We start from the raw sequence: 7,427 nt of genomic DNA, 5'->3' as shown, positions 1-7,427 counted from the left end.
GGACTGGGAAAGCTGGGTTGGCGTCTCTGTTGTAATGGTCACACAGCCCATTTCAATTATTGGCACTGTTTGGTAGCCTGGTTCACTCTCCTGTCAGGCAACCGGATACACGGCAGATGTTAGAAATTGGAAACATGGCAGTGAAGAGGTGGTAAGTCCCAAGATGACACAGGGACAGCTATGCAGGGAGCAAATCACGATGTTTCCTCATGTGATGGCAGAATTTTGTGCTTCCTGGTGCTGCGCTCCCTGTTAGGGACATCTAATCTAAAGCGGTCAGGCGGTTTTCACCAGATGAGGACGCGGTTATGGTATGCACCTACTCTGTTCATCCAGCCTTTAGCAAGGCAACACCGACACACTTGGTAGAAGCACAAGTAAGACCTTCTCTAACACGGATACAAGTGCTTGTCCCAACCTTGCCAGATGCTTCAAGTCCAGGAAGCCACTGTCTTTCAATTCCCACTCCTCACCACCCACAAAGCTCCATGGGTCTTAAAAATGACAGCAACTGGCAGATGAGAAGAGCAGGGGATAAGACACGCAGTAGATCATGGCTTGCTTGGGAAGTTACTTTCCTGAGTTCATTGAAAACAAAGAAACAACTTCTAAACACCTCCAGCCAGATACGGACCAGTTACTAAGACCAACAAATTCCCCCCAGATATTATTGAGAGTTCTGATGGTTTGACCTTATCCATCCAGATCTCAAAATGAATGTTGAGTGAAGAAGACCCTGTCTCCATCATGAGCACGTACTGAAATACACGTAGCATGCCTGGTCACTGAGAAATGGACCTTTCAGTTTAAAATCAGCTAGCAGCAGTCCAAGGCTGCAAGGCAGCAGGATGCCCTGCCAAGCTGCCTCGGACACAAGCCACGTGTAATTTGATCATATTCTTCATCATTTAGAGCAGACTTTTTAAAAATTCTGTCTCTCAGCTGCATTTTAGGTAAGTTCCAGCAGTTTACGCAATTTTGAGAACAGGTGTAGAAGAAACGAGCACCTTTTTGATCCGGAGGGGGACAGGGAGCAGAACCCTTCACCCTTCAGAGGTGTTGCATCAGGAGTCACTGGGCTAAATACAATCTCACAAATCGATAATTAGCATCCTAGCGATTAGTATCCTCGTTCTCGTGAACAATACCCACTGAAGTTCACTCAATCGCAGATATTTCTGGAAAGGCCTGGAGCGGGCTTCACCCCAACCACTGTTGGTGGACAGCATGGCAAACCCATCATGTGATACAGTAGCACCACTGTCCAGCTGTCCTGTCCCTGCTCCCTCCGGGCTTTTAGTGACCGCGGGCTTATGTCGCAGTAGGAAGCGTGAAGCACCTTCCACTAAAGCTGGTGGAGGTGGGTGATGGGTCAGGGTGGGCTTCACTACCCACGAATTGTTGGCAGCCTGCTTGGAGATGTCTAACCTGGTGGCAATGACAAGAAAGCAGGAGAAAACACTACACTTGGGCTACGGAGCATCATTCCCAGACCATTAGGCTCTTTGCTGTGACCACCACTGCAGGCTAGGAGTTAACAAAGGATTTTCTTTCTGTAGTTTAACAAAGGCCGATTTTGCCTCTTCAGCAGGAAGCTCCTTGCTCTTGTAGTGGGAGCGTACAGGAGCTGTGCCTGCAGGACAGCGGTTTCCATATGTGGTCATGAGTCTGGCAGCACAAATGGATGTGGGATCACAAACCTAGAAGTGGGATCACAGAGGGAAAAGCGTGGGCAGCAGGACTGTACAAGGGCCTGGCAGGAGTACGTGAGTGTACAGGGCAGTGCTGAGCAGCCCCTTGTATTCTAGAAAGCAAGCAAAGACCTACCTAAAAATCATGATTGCACTTTTTTTCTCAGATGAGAGTACCTACAGTTCACAAGGCAAGAAAAGGAAAAGCTTTTTAGTGCATCCCAAGAGCAACACCAACACTCCTGCCTCTGCAAAGTCAGCCAGGAGCAGCCTTCAGTGCTCAGCCTGCCGAGATGTAACTGGTGAAAGGATGCCCAAGTGGTCGGATAACCAGCTTGCGTAGCTCTGCTCAGTACCATTAAGTTTTCCAGGAGCAAAAGGGACCCCCAAAGCACAACAGATTCCCGTCATGGCTGCATTCGCACGAGTTGTCTCTCAGAAGGAGCAAATCCTCACCTTTCCCCTGGGCTGGCATTTCTGTTTCGCACTTGCACGTACACACCCGCAACCCGATGATCCTGTGGAAGCACTTAAAGGTAACAGTAAACTCAAAGTGATTGATCTACAGATAATTTACCTCGGCAAGGAAGGCTACCAGTCAGCTATCAAGTGGGCGGACAGACGCTGCACTCCCGTACACAGGAGTCAATAGCTTCCCCGGACACTGGCACGTCCACAGCATCAAGAAACTACGTTAGCAAGAGCAAAGATAGAGGTGTCCTAACATACAGACTGATGAGGACATGCTCTAAAAGGACCTGCAAACCAACAGCCAAATTAATGTTTCCTCCAACCTGCATGTGGCCAAATGCCATTTTATTCTGCATCGTACTGTCAGAATTAAAGGAAAAAGTGGAGAGTAAAACAAATAAATGGCTTCTTCCCTTCTTGTCTATGTTTCTTGAACAGAGAAATGGTGTCCTCTGTTATCAACCCTCCCTTGGTGTTGCTCTACCATGCAAAGAAGTGCTTGTGGCTGCGCTACAGGGAATCAAATGGACAGCGGAGGTGAAAAGAGGGACAAATGCCATTTATGTCACGAAACACCATCAGGCTGAGACTGCTACATTAGAAGTGAAAGAAATGGGGGCAGCATAAGACTGGATGCCACACATCAGACTCTCCACATGGTCAAGAGCTGTTGGGCCACATACCTTGCATGGCTGAAGGGTAGGAGATGGCATCATCTTCCCTGGTCTCCTTCCACGCCCAGGCAGACTGCGCATGCCGAACGGCTCCAGGGCATACCGGTGGGTTTGGTTTGCTCCTCCCCACAGCTTGGGACCCTGCTTACTTGCCAGCCCCTGTGCTATCACGGCCTTGATGAGAGCCACCTAACGCAATGCTAGTACAGGACCCCAACTGCACACCAGGTACAGCTGAGAGCCGTACACAGACTGCAGTCCCGACTTAGGCAAACAGAAAGAATAGCCAGTGGTAAGTAAAAATAATCAGAGCCACTCTTATACACAAGTTTTAAGCCTCCACTTCAGATTTTATCTGTCTTGTAAATATTAGGGTGCAGGATTAGATCTAATGCGGGCAAATTATTCCTAAATGTGCCTCATACCCAGCACACATCTCCTGAATCCAGGTGTCCCAAAGAATATACAGGGGCCCTCACAGATCTCCCACTTTTTTTGCCCTTTTCCAAATACATTTTGCTAAAAGTAGGATTTACAAAACTGAAAATTCATTAGAAGGTCACAGTATAAAGCTCCAGCAGAGAGACAATAACAAGACACAGAACAGCCCTCATTTTCTCCCTTTGCAATATTTTTTGCAGTAGTCTGAATCAAAATCAGTCACATTACCTCATCTCCTCACTTTGGACTGTGACCCACAGTGACCACAATATAGCTCTTCTGTTTTCACTTACCTTGTCTGTAAGAGACAAAATGAAAGGGGAGCATCTGAAATTCGGCAACCCACGCACCTGTAAAGCATTTCAGACTGCATCTTCCTGCTTCAGCCTCGCCGAAGACCGAAATGGAGCTTGAAAAGGGAAGATGAAAACTCCAGCCTCTCTGGAGGACACACTGAAAATCCTGCAGACTCTGGGAAAACTAAGATAGCTGAGAGTCAACCCTGCTGACTCTCATTCTGCCAGAGAGCTGCAGCTGGTGCCAGTGAAATATTTATGCAAAGGCAGCAGATGTTGCGAGCAAAGTATGAAGAAAGACATGAGAGCTGCAGTATTAGGTCAGGGCATCCAGTGCAGTGCTTGCTTCCTACAACGGCCAACATCAGAGGGCTAACAGGAGTGTAAGAGCAGGACAAGCACAGGGAGACATCTCCACCTTCCCCTATATCTTAGGGACTTCCTGAGGCACAGACTGCACCTTGGAAATGTCTTTGCATTCAGTACCCTGCCTGAACGTTTCTTCTCTGAATCTTTTAACTTTGGAAGCCATCTCACACAATCACAGAACGGTAGGGGTTGGAAGGGACCTCTGGAGATCATCTAGTCCAACCCCTCTGCTAAAGCAGGACCACCCGGAGCAGGTCGCACAGGATCACGTCCAGACGGGGTTTGAGTGTCTCCAGAGAAGGAGACTCCACAGCCTCTCTGGGCAGCCTGTTCCAGTGCTGTCACCCTCGAAGTAAAGAAGTTTTTCCTCATGTTCAGATGGAACTTCCTATGCTCCAGTTTTTAGCATTCCCAATGCCATGTGACAACGAGTTCCACAGGTTTACTACATTCTGTATGAAAACGTTATGCCCTTTCATTAGTTTTCAACCCCCATCCTGCTTGTTTCACTTGCTGGCACTCAATTCTTGTATAAGAAGAAATACTAAGGTTTTTAAAATCTGGGAGAAACGTTGCCTATTTCTTCCATATCATCGCTGCCATCTCTAAGGCTTGGGGACATTTCCCTGTACATCAATGGCAAGATCAGGAATCACATTTAAGCACCAACAGTGCGACCTGGAGAGCACTGAAGCGCCTGTGCTCATGGAGAGACTGAAGAAACCTGGAAGATCCACACGAGCATCTCTTACCCAGAGGGCAGGCCAGTTCAACCCAGACCTCGGCCCAGCAATAAATGCAAATATAACGTTGGCCCAGCAATAAATGCAAATACTTGGAGGCCCTGGAAATTCCCAGTGTCTGCCTGGCATCAGCCCCTTCTCAGAGACCTTTGTAGCTAAGAAAAGTCCACAAGAGCACAGCATGGCTGGTGCCTCAAGAGATCTGAGCTTAGCTCCCTCCCATATGGGCCAGAGATGATGGTGAGGGGTCAGTAGATAGGTTTCTCTTGCGGTTGAGTGGCAGGGAAGGTTTACCACGAGCCTGGGAAACAAGGGGCAAAATGTAATTCATGCACAACTGCCTGCAGATGAGACTAAGTTCCCTGTGCTAGGAGCCAGCACAGCCCTGCTGAGAACCTCCCCCCGCCGCAGCTCTCCCATTGCCTTCAAACCACTCTCCCAATTCTCCAACCCTCGTCTTGAGGCAAACAAGGATCACCCATAATCCATCCACCCTCACCAGCACAAAAGCCCCACCATAACTGCCCTGCCAGAAAGAGGAAATAAATCTCAAATTGTCCATCTTATTTAAAAAAAAAGCGACGAGGGAGCTGCTGTACTGCCAGCTGAAGGGTTAAATGTGGTGCTACCCAGAGATAGCTCCTTTCCCAGCTCATCTCCCAGCTGCTAGGCTCTGGCCTGTTTAATGAAGATTGATTGCCTTCAGGAGGCAACCTCTGTCTAGACTGCCTGTGGCCCCTTTTTATTACCCCCACCCACACAAGCGAGCTCAGGATCCAGGCACGGAAAAATTCCAGGCAATGGAGCAGCAAGCGAATAAATTGAGTTTTCTCAGAGCAAACAGAGCCAGGTCTTCCCCGGCCCTTTCTCTTGGGCACGGATTCTCTTGGGTCTAATAACAGCTGAGACACCGACATCGTTTTGTCAATGGGGGCCCAGAGAACATGTCACTTTTCTACCCCGACTTACATTCATGAAGTCTGCAGTAATTTGTTGCCTCCAAGGCCTCTTGACTTTAGGTTAGGACAGCACTAGGAAACTTGTGTCCTCGCTGCAGCAGCCTTGCTGAGCTATTACACCCCAGACCCGCAGCCTGCGCAGAAAGACTAAACGTGTGCTGGGTCTCCTGCAGCGAGCTCCCTGGAGTGCAGGACATCTGCTTTCCAGCCCCACCATGAGCCAGTGGGAGCCCCAGAGAGGCAAGGAGGACATGAGATTATTGATGACGTGGTCAACTAAAGAAAGTCCTCAGGCCATGCCTATGCTATTGAATAAATGGATCAAGGAAATGTCTTCTAGCCCCGAGGCCAACAAGTACAACATAGTTTCTGTCCACAGAGTGAAATTATCTTTATATCCCCATCACCGAAAAGGAGTCTCATCCACACTGCCTAGTCCTTGGTCCATGCTCGCCCCAAGCTGGGCCTGGGCGTTATTTGGGAGTTTGATGGTTTGCTTGGGCTAAAGCCACGCCAGGGACTGGGCTAACAGTGGGACAAATTGTCCATCCATCAGTCTAGGAGACCCAATCCTGTGGCAGGATATCTCATAGATCCCCACCACAGGAGGGAATGAAAGTCACTGGTGGAGCAGTAGGGGTGGACGTAGGCACCATGTCTGTTCTCTGAACGCACTCTTGGAGACAGGAAAAGCAAAGAAGTGGAAGAAAGACCAATGCACAGGCACAGATGGAGAAGTACCAGATAGGGGTATATTTCATGTGGGAGAAGTACAGGGTGGTAGAAGGTTTCCAGCCCTCCCAGAGGTGAAACTGGACCAACTTCCCAGAACCTTGGAGCCCACGTGAAGTCCTGTCAGGTTACTCAGGGAGTGCTGTGGTTTCAAAGGTCTTTGCTAGACCACAAGGCTTTTTCCAAACAGTCAGGTAGGCCCAGTTTTCAAAATTCCACATGTCCCGCAGTGCACTGAAACTAAAGCTTAGTGCCATAAGGTTGGGAAGAACTCTAATTCCCATGGAGCCAGAAGCAACAAATGCTGGAGAAAAATTAATAATGGACACAATATCTAGATAAAAACACGTTAGTGACAGTTTCCCTAGCTTTCACTGAAGGAAAAGTGAATTGTGGGTGCAAAATTTACAACACACTGAATCAAAAACTCAGTGCTGAACAAAGGAAGGTCTGGGAGGCGGACTGCGATGCTGGAGCGCGCAAAACTCTTTAATACTTCAAGATGTATTCCCTTTTAATTTCCTCAGCACCAAAGGCTTTTAAAAGCAACAAGCTCTACCCGGGGTGAATGCATAGTTTAGATGTTTAATGATAATGATTCTCTGATACCTTGAGGTTATAGTGAATTAGCGCATTAGTTCTTCATCTCAAGGCATGAGAGGGGACTAAACCCAGTCTTAAATAATAGAAAATTCTATGAAAAATTTGCAAGGAGGGAGCGTTGGCACGGCTTAGAGTAGGGGACAAATCAAGCTCCCTGGAGTGCCGCTTTCCAGGCGCAAGGTGGATCAGGACAGTGCGTACGGAGGGAAGCCAGTTCAATGTCAGGCTCCAAAGGAGAAGCAAAACTGCCCACGTTTTGATACAGATAACTCTGATTCACTCTCTGGTCAAGAGTAAAAGCAGTAAGAAAAAAACCCCAAAAATCTCTTTTCCTCCTCTTTGCGTGTGTTTAGGTTATTTTAATTGAAAGAACATTTCTGTGAGAACCCATCAATCACCTCTGGAAAGTCATGCTCGCTCGCCTCAAGCATGGAGAGACATATCCAGT

Source organism: Leptosomus discolor, chromosome 1, assembly GCF_034619465.1.
Source record: "Leptosomus discolor isolate bLepDis1 chromosome 1, bLepDis1.hap2, whole genome shotgun sequence".
Taxonomy (NCBI): domain Eukaryota; kingdom Metazoa; phylum Chordata; class Aves; order Leptosomiformes; family Leptosomidae; genus Leptosomus; species Leptosomus discolor.
The sequence above is the reverse complement of the archived record's forward strand: the minus strand, read 5'-3'. Positions refer to the sequence as shown.